The sequence below is a fragment of the Corvus kubaryi genome, unplaced genomic scaffold, assembly GCF_017639235.1.
Source record: "Corvus kubaryi isolate FWS band 111438036 unplaced genomic scaffold, C.kubaryi_AGA036_p1.0 37300, whole genome shotgun sequence".
Taxonomy (NCBI): domain Eukaryota; kingdom Metazoa; phylum Chordata; class Aves; order Passeriformes; family Corvidae; genus Corvus; species Corvus kubaryi.
Window position 1 is genome coordinate 11,659,296 of NW_024581093.1, and position 12,980 is coordinate 11,672,275.

General features: G+C 42.5%; 1 protein-coding gene across 3 annotated transcripts in view; it reads left to right on the top strand.

The window, feature by feature from the left end:
- The window catches only part of ZNF423 (zinc finger protein 423), a 229,630-nt gene that overhangs the window by 56,486 nt on the left and 160,164 nt on the right, over positions 1–12,980 (top strand). Inside the window, exon 1 of one of the 3 annotated variants that reach the window (XM_042027541.1) lies at positions 12,869–12,960. The exons of the other annotated variants lie outside the window; for them this stretch is intronic. The gene's annotated coding sequence lies outside the window, so the exon portion shown is untranslated. Of the gene's footprint in view, positions 1–12,868; positions 12,961–12,980 lie in introns of those variants that run through there. 3 annotated transcript variants of the gene reach the window in all.

The window sequence follows — 12,980 nt, forward strand, 5'->3', positions numbered from 1 at the left end:
TCATTAGAGGAAGCGGCTCATTATGAGCAATATCTGGTGAGGGCTATCATGAGCAGTCCAGAGCCGCCCCTCTCACAGGTGTCCTTCGAGGCCAGGAAGAAGTGGAGGAACTTCCAGCATACCTGGAAGAGCCCAATTAAGGTAATTCATGAGAAATTTGAGAAGCAGAAAGCACTGATGAAAAAAACCCCAAAACCACCACCACTATATTCTGGAGAGACTTTGTTAATTATTTCAAGTATTTCCACTATTTGGATTATTTGCCATCTTAATTTCTTCACCTTTATTACTCATTTGCCAGCAAATATATGAACTTTGGGTTTTATCTGTCCTTTTTATTCTTTTTTGCCATCCATCATCCTATGCTAGATCCAAGGGCTCTGCCAGTTCGTGTTGCTGTGTACACACTCCTGTCTCCTGCTCTGACACGTGGGACCTGCTGAATGAGAGGAGGGGCTGAGGGAGACCAGACTTTAAAGTCATTTTAGCTTTAAGTCTTTTAAATGTCTTTTCACACTTTCTTTACCACATAGGACTAGAAGAAAAAATGCAGGAAGATATTAGGGAAAAAAGTGTTATTGCTGCTAAAAGGATCACCACGTTGGAGGACTAGTGCAGCTCACTGCTTATTCTAGCAATACATAGCTGAAAACCTCCATCCAGAAATTAGTTATCACAGGGAAAGTGCAAACCTGGGTGCCAGTTTCAGCTGGGTGCAGAAGTGTTCTGCTGAGGGCTCATTCAAAGCGATTAACTTATTTCATTTGGTACTTGATTCACTGTCGTCTGTGATTTTTTATTTTATTTTATTTTATTTCTAATAATGTTGAAGCCAATGAATTCCTTATTACACAGTGTCACGTTTCAGCCGATCCTAAATTAATAAATGAGCAGCAGCAGAATAGCATGCAGCACAATTCTAACAGCATGAGCTGCACAGAAGTATATTTTACTTAGCTCCAATTTAAATACTCTGCTTTGCTCGATTTAATTATGTGAAATTACTGAATTAATGGCTTTGTCAAGTGAAACGTGTAGGACTTCAGAGTTTGGTATTAAGGAAAGAAATTAGAAAGGAAATCTGAGGTACATTAATTTTTGTATGTGGGCTTGTTTTAAACACAAACTGAAATTTAACTGAGCCCACAGCCCAAAATCACATAGCTTTAAGCCCAGGGAAGAGAGAATGAGCAGGAAGTGGCAGGAAACTTCCTGAGTCATCCCTTGTTGTCTTGTGGTGATCTCCTGGGTGTATCTGCTGGGCAGGTTCGGTGTGTGTTTGTGCAGCAGGGGCTGGCCAGGGGCATGTGGGAGGGAAGGCTCTGCAAAATCCAATGGTTCTCTAATAACTTGACCACCTGTTAAATGCCCTTTCCTGTGCTGCATACTATGGTTTTCTTATATCTTTTCTGGTTGAGAATCTTGTTATAACAGTTGCTTTTTTTCACGTTCATTAACTGAATTCTTTTGCTGTGGTTTGAATCCCTGCACCAAGACACAGTGCCCAGCCTGGTGCTTGGTTGTGCAGAGATGCACAACGAGACCTGAGGGTAACATTTCTGAAAGCTTGCAAGCCCTGCTCCTCGGAAGCCATTTGGACATGTAGGTGCCTAACTCTCATTAATTTCCAATTTCATGGTTTTTTACTACAGTCTGTTGCCACTTGTGAGTATTAGGCCCTTAAATCACTTGGGTTACCTACAGATGTCCCTCCCAGCCATAGCTGGAGCAGTGTAAAGGTCCTGTTTTCCCAGTTTCTGCTCACTGTGCTGGCAGTGTCCAGCATGGAAGGCTCCCCTTGAGCAGCCGTGTGAGCCTCTGCCAGCAGTAACTGGTCACAGAGAGACTTGAGCATGGGCTTGGGAAAACGTGGCTTTTCCCTCAGGTGCATTTGTAACACCTTTTTTTCCAGAGCAAGCCATATCTGTAGAGAGAAAGCCAGTGAGGTTTCTTTCCTCCAAAGATGATGCAGGGTATTTGATCAGGCCATAAAACCCACAACTAAGTTTTGGTCCAGGTTCAACCCTCTGTACCCTGGATAAAAACAGGAGTTTTACCCGAGAAGCTAACTCCACAAACCCGGCCCCACAGAAGCCTCTCAAGTCTTTAATCACAGTTTTGAAGACTTCCAGGCACAGTTGTAGCAGAAGTGGGTCTCCACTCTTCTGTCTCCACTCCACTCTTCTGTGCTCCTTCAGCTGCACATTTGTCATTCCCAGTGGAAAATGGTCCAGGCAGGTTCTGAGCAAACCAAGACCCATGAGAAGGTCAGTGAAATAATTATTGCTTTCTCTAATTTGCCTATGTGTATTTTTCTTCCTACCCCAATATGTTTTTTGCTCTTGTTCCGTTTTTTCCCTCTGTATTGATTCCACCCCTTGCTTCCTGACAATTTGCAAAGGGCTCTCTTACCCTCTCAGTCCTAACATTGTAGGGTTTTTATAGGTATAAAAGGAGGAATGTAAATGCTACCTGTAAGATCCTAGTTGTTTGTGTTGTGAAAGGCATTCCTTTTCAGCATAACTTTTAAACAAATCTGTATTTCAAGCATGGGAAAAGAGCATTTTGAATGGAAATATATTCAGGGACCTAAGAGGGTGTTTTATATGGAGGCCTTGCTCTGCTTACATCTTGTTCCTGTGTGTGTACACTGAGGGCTGTACACTGAAGACACGAATTCTCCAGGACCAGAACTTCCATGCAGGTAGGACAATTCAAAGTCCTGGACCTTATGTAGGAACAATAAAGGAATCTGCATTTTGAATTAGGCAAAGGGGTTTCGGATATCAAAATACATAGTGGCATTTATCACTTATGGTAAATTACATCATCTGTGATTTTTTTCTCTCTTTGAAAATCAACAGGTTTATTTTAATAAAGAGTTCCAGCAGCTGCTATTTTGAGCAGAACCAGTCAATACCTTATTTTTGCATTTGATATGCAGCTGCAATAACAAGCCACATGTGAATTTTATTAAGCCTTCTGAATTTTCTGTCTGTTCAGGGAGCTATAGATTTAAGTTTTGCAGATATCTGGCTTTACCTTGAAGTAAAAAGTGCCCAAACAATCAAAAAGCCACAAAAAGAAAAAACAAAAAAAAGAAAATCATTCACACCATTTCCTCAAAGAAAGGAAAGGGTTTGTCATGCCTATAGATTAAAATGTGATTAAGAAGTCCCGTGTTAGCTGTGAGTGGAATTCCATAGAACTGCTGGAAACAGAATACTTTTCTTCAACAGAGACTTTAAAAACAATAAGTTGAGTTTTATTAAAATATTCATATGCTTAAAGTTAAAGTGCCATTTTTCTTCTCAAAAAGTTACATGTATTTATTAGAGTATGATGGTCAATATTATTTAGCAGTTGTATGTAACAAAGTGAAAAGCACATTTTTATGAAGTGCACTGCTCTTTGAACTTAATACTTGCTGCATCCTAATTTCCTTGTGCATATAAATGAACTTTATATCTAAAATGCATGCATCTAAAATGGATTTTAGATCTGGTTTGATTTGAACCTCATTATTGGAACTGAAGGTGGGAGTTGCTCCCATTCAGATGCACCATAGGAATCTGGAGGTGGACAGCAGCATCTTTTTTCAGAGGCAGATAATCTGTTGCATGGCAATCACACCTCTTGAGTAAGTGGATAGAGTCTGCTGCAGATGACTGTGGAGCAGTTTGGGTGCAAGCACATTTCCTGATTTGGATGCCCCAGAGATGTACAAAGCACATCTACTGGCTTTTGAGCCTGTCCTTTCCAAGGAGGAGGCCCCAGTATAAAAGAGGGGTGCTGCTCTCCTCGGAGCCCTGTGGGGGGACAGTGTCTGTGCCCTGGCCCCGGGAGGGCAGCCAGGGGGTGACCGTGGTCAGTAACTGGCAAGTGTCCCACAGCTGGGTGCTGTTCCAACCAAACACGTTGGCACGCTCTGGACTGCTCCGCTCTCTGCCTTTCGTTGGGTTCCCTAAAATTCACTTACAATGCTTTTTGTGTCGGAAAAGTGTTTACATCCCATATTTATCCCGTTAAACTGGCTGCCAAACACTGAAGAGCTGATAAACACTATGTGCTGTTAACACTATAAAGTACAATCCCACTGCTGCTTGCATGCAAATAAATAATAATAACTCAGCTCTTTGTCCGCTTTTTCATGTGTAAGTGCATTTGTCACATAGCATAGTAACATCTAAATCATTTTAGTAAAAGCACTAGAAAGGCTGAAACATTACCTGCAGCTACGATTAAGAGGAAATTTTACTGTTTGGTGGTGTTTATATGATTTCCTTATTTGATTTTTTTAAAAAACACTTTTAAAATGGTGTGATGCTTAATCACTGTTGCTGGGTTTCACTTTTTAAAAATTTTTTACTGAGTTATTTCACCTTCCTAAGGACTGAGGGATTGGCCTGTAGGCTAAAAGTTACTGTGAAATACTCATTAAATCTTTTCTTGCAGCCATTACAGACACAGATATCTTTTTAATGTGCTTGGTCAGTTTTGAGGTCACTATTTTTGTTACTACTCATAAATCAGTAGCAAGTATTTTTAGTGTCATCAGTGAAAGGTTAATAGAAGGCCATAATTTTCAGACATACCTCTTTCGATTAGCTGCTCAGAAATTTCCTTAAAAAGGGGGTGTAAATTGTTCTACACCGAAAACTGGAGACTTTGTCTGAGTCCAATTTGTGCATAAATTGGAATTGTCTTTCTAATAGACTCTTTGGAAGGTGTGGGGTTGCCTTCAAGGTAATGATTTAAACATAAACTGACCCTTGATGAGGGAGCTGGAGTTTCAGTTTAATGTGTTTCTGCAGTTTTCCTTTGCCTTCAGTGCCTTCAAATTCCACACAAATAATTCCTTCATAACAAGTGCCTTTTCAGAAGATGTATGCTGCTGACAGTTAATATAAAATTATTGCCCCTGAATGCATTTTTGTAATTACTTCCCAGAGAACTGTCTTTGTGTTAGAAGACATTTCACACTTTAGTAACATAAGTGTTTGGGGAGAGCATGAGTAATAATTACAGGCAGTCTTTCAGTGAAAATAAACCTAAAAATTATAAAAAAAGCTAATGTTAAAGTTGGTTAGAGACAGTGAGGAATTTATTCATCACATTATGCCTGTCTGTATATTTTCCAAGTTTAATAACCCTTCAGTAACTAAACTTAAAAAAGCCATAAAGAACAGAGAAGCTGCTTTCTAATTTTTAAGCAATAATGAAAAGTGACATGCTACTAGAGACAGAATAAAGAAACTTAATCTGAATGCTCCTGTAGGAAATTTCTGCTATAATGGAAAATGAAATGGCTCAAATGGCTCACAGTTTGATCAATAAAAAAATTAACAGCATTTATTAAAAGGTTTCTCTAGTATGTTGATTAAAGGATACTATGGAAGTCTTGATCCAAGAAAACCAGGGTTGTAGGGTGAGTCTGTGTATGTGAATGTGATGTGCAAGAATCATTGACTGAGCAAAGCCTAATGGGTTTCAGGTTGGATGCTGGATGTAAATAGATGGGTCTAGAGAGCTTGAAGCCAGGACCATCTGTATAAATAGACATTGTTCTGGTAGTTGCTACACACAGCAGCAAGGTTGGATTTGCATGGAGGCAAAGATGGCAGAGTGTTGCTTTCACGGGACAAAACAGGGCAGTTGTGTCTCTATAGCAGAGATAACTCTCTAGAGATGTAGGTGGGCTCAGGTGGAAGCAAGGCGCTGCAAGGCAAGAGGTTTACGTGTGTTACCCATTCTGTGTGTGATACCTGTGACTGCTACAGCAAAGGAAAGTGCCATGAGCTGCCAGTCCTCTGGTGTGGGTTCCTGCCACTTTCCATGCCTTTAAACTCCAGGTAGACACTTGAGGTTTTCTTAAACTGCTGCTAATTTGAGAAAGTCACATCCTGTCTGAAGGAAGATGGACATTTTCCCTGAGAAGTGTTGGTGTACGTAAGCTAAGAGAAGGCTGCTGAGAGGAAGCTGTGGGATGTGCAGGGCTGTCAGCACCAGTTCTGTGAGTGGTACAGGGCTGGCAGAAGCAGGAACAGTGTTGGTGCTGGCAGCAGTTATTCCTGGGGTGCTTGGAACCCCTTTCTCAAACAGTGTGTGTACCAGCAGATGTAGAAAGAGGTGCTGTACCCTACTAAATTAGTTTTTCTTTGCCAAGTTGAAGAATGCTGAGAACTGTCCATTTACTTAGAAATTAATATAATTTAATACGTACTGGAGTGTAATAAGGCTCTGTTGTGAAACGTTGTCATGTGTGCTTCCTAAAGTCTCTGACTTTTGTATATTTTATTGTTAGCACTGTTCACACAAAATAGTATTACTGGTATAATCTGTGGTTTATCCCATGGGTTATTATGCAGAGATACGCAGCACTGAGCACTCTCCCTCTTCCTTTGCCTTTCCAAAAGCAGCTCTTGTAGCCACCGTTGCTGCTTGTTGGTGGAGGCTGCTGTCAGAGCCAGACAAATGACAGCTCGCAGAGGCTGCAGTGGCCATAGCCCTAGGAGGGCATGAGGAGGTAACAATATGCAATTTTCATGGTTCGAGGGTAGCCTTATCCTACTGTTCTTCATTACAGTACTGCAGTGAGATCAATTTTGTTAAGTTGTAAGTCTTAGGAGGCCAACACCATTAACTACATGCTGGATCAAATAATTTTTTTGGTATTATGATTGTTTTTTTCCCCTTGTTGAGGGAAGGAAAGATCTGATGCATGGATCTCTTCAGCCTGAGAGAAGCACTGCATGGCAACTGAGTGTCAGCAGGATTGTGTGCCTGCACTTTGCTCGCTCTGCCCTGTCACGTAGTCATCCCATGTGATTTACCATTGCATGACTATACTGTGGTGTTTCACGCATTATTCCTTTCTGGCTCTTTGTTTTTCAGCTAGGCACCTTTTTTCTTTACCACATGTGGTTTGACACCATGTGAAAGTAGTGTATGATAGAGCACCAAACCTGCTTGCCTTTGATGCACATAGTGATGATTTGATGTGTGGAATGAGCTGCCTTTGATACCTGGTCCTGGTCCTGGGATGCAATCCACGCTTTCTGACCTGGTTTGCTCGGCTGGAGCAGATTTTTGGCAGCTTTGTGTGGGTATGGTTGCAGAGGTTACAGCAGCTCACAGGGGGGCCCTGGCCCATTGAGAGGCAGCACACACACATATCTGTGCTCCAAATGGAAGTGTTTAAAAAAGACAGTTTTTGAAATGTTGAGGAGCTACAGAGTGGGAGTACCCAGCAAAGGCAAGACTTCACCCTATGATGAAGATTTCAGATTAAGTTTGTTTGTGATTTAATTACTGAAACACTAGTGACTTTTTTGGCATTTGTTCATTCTTTGATCACAAGTACAGAGAACTTTGGACTCTCTTTCTGTGTTACAGTGCTAAAGACAACACTAAAATGTAACAAACCACATAAAAGTAGAAACCTCCCCCACACTGATTTGGCATTTGACACTGAGCAAAACATTCACTAACGAACGTTTAGATTAGGCTTTTCCTTTAAGTCATTTGTCTCTTTTGTTCTCACTTCCTAATTATGGATGAAATTTCCTTTCCTTTTGTCTTGCTGGGGTAGCCCTGTGGCCGCAGAGCAGGAAGGCTGCACCCCTGGGTGGGCACCTCTGGGCTCTGCCAAGCCCCAGGAGGTGTCAGTTGTTTGCCAGCACCCATTACTCCTCCAGCAATAAGCTTTTATTTCTTCAGTACCGTGTACTTTTATCACTTGTCCTGCATCTCAGGAAAACTTCTAGAAATAACCATAGTCCTTTGTGAGACCTTTGTTTGTTTTTGTTTGGGCTAAGGTAGGGAGTGAAGAGGTGCTTCTTTTCTGCTCTTTGTTTTATGTTTTGCCCTCCAGCTGTCAGACCTGGGCAGTGCATGTGCACGTGTGTGTAGATGTTTATGTGGTGCTTTGCAGAGTATAACTTTGCAGCCTTAGCTCTGTGTGACAAAGTTGCTGGGATAGAAAGTGCTGCCTAGCACTGCATCAGTGGGTCCCTGCTGAAAAGAAGCAACTCTTTATGGAAGCCCCATACTTGGACCTATTTAAAGACAGGCATGACCCTGCACTAAATAGCATGTTCCTAAGAGCAGTCCTAGATTTAAAATAAATCCCAGGTTCAAAAAGTCCACAGGCTTAAAAAAAACCTAAAGAAAAGTCCCAGAAAATTTACTGGCACAAAGATAGGCTTGCTGGCTGTGTATTGTGTTGATAAAATAATAAATTTAAACTGTCCATAAGTGATGCCACAGAGAAAAAATAAGCTGAGGTTGGTTTCTTTTCCATTTTTCTGGCTCATGTATTGCAAGGTGTTACCCATTTCCAAGTGTTTCAGTGGAAATTGTAGGTAGGCATCAGCATCTTTTCCAGTGTGGCTCTGGCCTTGCTTTGCTTTCAGTCCTGCCCCACTAACCAAAATCCCCAAAGCAGTTTGCTGTGACTCCCGTGACTGGGCTGTCATTGTGGTCCTGGGCTGAGGCTGTGCCATGCTGAGCTCCAAGCACAGTCCCAGTCTGGCGGCAGGGCCATATATCCCAGGCTGACTGAAGCAAGTTGGAAATCTGCTCTTGACTTCAGCGAGGCCCAAGCTGAACATGGTACATGTAATCCATTTTCAAATATTTGGCTTTAGGAGTGCATTGTTCCTTTAACAGAGCTGTTCTGAATGCAGCTCAGAAGGCATTTCACTGACTGCATCTTTCAAACTGGGCCTTTGGGAATTCACTTTTTCAGCTTTGCCAAGTTTGCCACATTCCTTGGACCACCAGGTCAGGCAGGAAAACTCCCAGTTCTTGCTATGTCTCCTTTGAAATAGTAACTTTCTAGGGCATAAGCTGGCTTGTATAGAAAAACCAAGAGTCATAAACAACATTAACTTTAGTGGCAATTAGAATAACATATTCCTGACTGTTGGCCAGATTGTTTAGGTCATAGGGTAAAATATTCTTCTTGTGTAAAGCCCTGCAGGCCTTCTACTGTTCTATGGGGGGAAAAAGGTGGGGGGGGGGGGGCGGCAAAAAAAAAGGAAAGAAAAACAAAAAAGCCCCCCCTGCCCTGTTTCCTGACATTGCTGGCAGTGAGGTGCACTTTTAAGACTGACTTCTCAAATTGTATCTTCTCTTACTTATAAAAGAAGATTGTTAGAACCACCATTGGATATGGCAGGGTCATTTAGAAATTACTCCTAACAAGTGTTATGCCCTCAATTGATCAGTGTTCATTTATCCTGATCATTTGTCCTGTTGGTGCCAGCAGTTCCCTTCTGCTGGCATTTGCCCACAGCCTTGTGCTGAGCACACCACCCCAGTGTGAGCTGTGTGCCTGTGGCACCGTGCTGCACCCGCAGTGGTGTTCAGTGCACAAATTCTTCCAGGTTGGTAACTGTGCTTATTGCTAATTTTTTACACAATCTCGATAGAAACTACTTACTATCAAATTAAGCTCACTAAAATCTAAGGCTTAAAAATCAAATCTTAAAAATTAGCTGTGTCAGTAAATGCGTCTATCTGTGCTTGATGCCACAAGGCAGCCACTGATCTTTAGAGACAACAAAAGGTGCTGTTGGCTCTGGCAACCAAGAAGCCCCTCTGCCTGGTGGTGCACAGACATGTCCCCTCAGAGCCAGGTCCTGTTCCAAAGCCACACCTGCTCCTGGTGCCAGCAGTGTCTTGGCCTCCTGAGGTGACCCAAACCCCTCTGGCAGCATGCTCGCACCCAGGGGCGAGGTGCTCCTGCAGTTCTTGCCAGCAGGAAAATTGTAGGTTAAATTTGTGAACTGCTACAGCAGAGCTCTGCAAAAACGAGTTCCCGAGGAATGCTCGTGGCCTGCTGTCCTCATCAGGGAAACTGAGCTCATTGTGGGAGCAGCTGGGCTGCGTTTGAAGCTTTTCCTTGCTGGCTGGACCACCCATTCCCATCACTGCCCTGGTTGTTTTGCTCCCCTGGGCAAGGAGCAAGTGTCTCCCCAGGGCCACCCGCACCCCACATACCCTGCTGGCAGCCTGTGGTCAAAAGAGTAGAAACAAAGGTCAAAAACCCAAGAAACACCACAGATTTTTCTCAGCAGTGTTTGATATTCACAAGGCAAGCACCAAGTGTGCAGCTCTCAGCAGAGGAATCTGAAGACCGTGTTGTTTGAAGGACAGTAACGCTGAGGTGTGGCAGACGTGTACAATTCCTTCAACTTGCCAAAACCAGAAAAAAACCCCATTGTAAAGCAGTGTTGTATTTGCTAAATAATTCTGCAAGCTTCACTCTTGTGTTTTTTGACATACAACTCTGTCAAGCAGCAACGCTTTTGAGAAGTTGCCTAGAGGATCAGATTTCCCATTCAACAGGGAATTAAAAAATGTTTCTGGAATTTTGCTTTGCAGTCAGAATCTATTTTCTTATCTCACATTGTACAATTTATTTTTCCTAAAGCAGCGTGCTAAATTATTTGTTATTGTTGGACTCAATTGAGCAGCTTTATCCCTGGTGTAGTCACGAAGTATTGGAGTAAAACCAAGGATGAATTTGTCACAGTGTAGTCACCAGATCAGCTGGTCTTTAGGTTAACTCTCAAAAGAATTTCTGCTAAAAATATTAGTGAAGGTCCCTTAAAGCTCCCCAAAGTTGCCTAAAAGCTTTCTTCTTCAGGTTGTGGCAAAGTCGATTCAGATGTGCTTCTCTGGGGCCTTTGTCAGCAGGCGGCATGGACGCAGGTGCCAATTCTTTAGGTTACATTTATACAGTTGGACTCTTTTTATAGGTTTCTGTCATAAAACTGCAGAGTTGACATTCTGATTTATTAACTATCAAGTCTGCAGGACATACAGGCTTTAAAAAAGATTGAATGAGCTAAAATGTTTGTGATTGCAGTCTGGAATGAGACACTGTATAAAGGTGTGCCAAGTAAATATGACAAAATGCAAGTGATAATTTGAATATGTACATTAAATGATGTGTGAAATAAAGCAAAGCTAGCATAGCTCTAAATGTGACTTATTATTTGGTGAAATAGTAATATAAGAGAACCAGAATTGTGGGTTTTTTTCATTACAAGACATTTTTATTTAAGGAGGAGTCTATAAAATACGAGGTTCAGCTAGTGGCATTTTATTGAATAAACATAGTATGGATGATGACTTACAATATAGAGTGCTTAGTAAGTGATACGTTTTATAACTAAATCCTTAAATTCATTACTGCTGTGTAAGTGGCATATCTGATTTGTTAAGATGAATATTATATCTTGCCCTTAATGGAAATTTTGTAGTAGAAAGGTATGTATAATTTAGCAGTAAAAGAGTCTGAAAATGTGCAGATCAGTTAACTGCTAAGAGGGATGCTGTGACACACCACGAGCAAGCACTGATTTTTAATATTTCCATTGCAATTGGAAGGGTACGTCATGTTATGAGTGCTCCATGGAAAGCTGCAGAGTGTTTTACACCAGTTGATTTATGTTACCATGCGCAGAGCAGAAGATGGTATGAAATGTGCTCTGGCTGGATAGTGGTAGCACAGCTCTACTAATGTGTATGTCTGAATTGCAGTGCTTGTGATAACCAGTTTTCATCTTTAATAAATTTTATTTTCAGCTTTGCTTTGTGTTCTCAGCATTGCTTGTCCTTAATCTTTTTGGCGCTGATCTAATTTTAGAAACAATTCATCTCTCTGTTTGCTGGTCTTTTCTTAATGGCTTAAAACCCAAATGCATCCCAAACCAACAAGGTGGCATCTCCCTCTTACCTGGCTGAGTGCAGCTCCTGGGCTTTTTGGGGTCATCCAGTGCGTGAGGATCTCTTCTGCTGGAAGTCTGTGGTTCTGTTTCACTTTCTGAATGACTTCCCAAGCGTTCCCATCATACCAACAGGGTGTGTTAAGAGTGTGAGTGCTGGCGGAGGCAAGTGAAATAGTGCAGGTGTGTAGCACCTGGGGCTGTATCACCTGTGTTGGGGAACCTCTGTGCAGAAGAGATGGAGGCAGCTCTGTTTCAGCCGGTCACCAAAGTCTGCTCAGCATGGCTAGTGTGCCTAATGGATGCTTTCCCTGCTGAGAGGGCACCACGGACTTAGAAGGGAATTTTCAGCTCTGGTACCTCTCCAGAGAACCCAAGTGAGGGTTGTCGCAGTGCTGCATGGACTGGCTTCAGGCACGTCTGTGTCCACTGTGGCCAAGGGGGTGTCCTGGAAGCAGGAGGATGTGGCTGCAAGCTTATCCCTCATGAAGGCCATGGAGGGTGTACTGGGGGGAGTGAGCAGCTGTCCTGCCACCCACCCCATGGTCAACGGAGAGCCAGCTGCCCCCTGTGTGGAGCTGCCACCTGCACAGCCCTGGGGTGCTCGATTCCCTACACTGGGGAGTTTCTGGAGCTGTCAGAGAGCTCAATCTCCCTGTGCACAAATGCAGATAAAAACTTGGGGGGGTTGGCAAAGATGTATGTCCTAGCCTACACTCTGGCCACAGACCAAGATAAAAAAATATCTGAGAGCCCTGAAGGTCAGATGCAATGTGTCTGCTCTCAGCTAGGTCAGCACAATGTCAGGCTCATCTGCCCCACTGAGTGCCTCTCATTAGTTCAGCAAGACCTCTCATGTCCTGGGGTATGTGTGTGCTTTGGGATATTCAACTAGAGTGTTTTTTTCTCTTGTTGTTACTAATATTGGGGCTTGGGGGCGGTGGGAAGAGGAGAGCACTGAGAATTAAAATTCAGCGCATGCCTTTTCTTTGCGGGCTGTAATTAATCTTGCCAATTTTTAAAGCTTTGAGAATCTGGTTAAGTGATAAAACACTAACAACTTTATATGACAGAGTTAGAGGCTCCTGCTACACACCCACCAGAGAAGATTAGGAGAGAGTGTTTGCAGGATTCGCACTAAGCAGCAGAGAATACAGTTGAGAATTGTTGCACCACATGATATAAAAACCACATTAATATAATGAAAGGTGTCGGGAATAATGTGAGAGCGACTGTAATTAA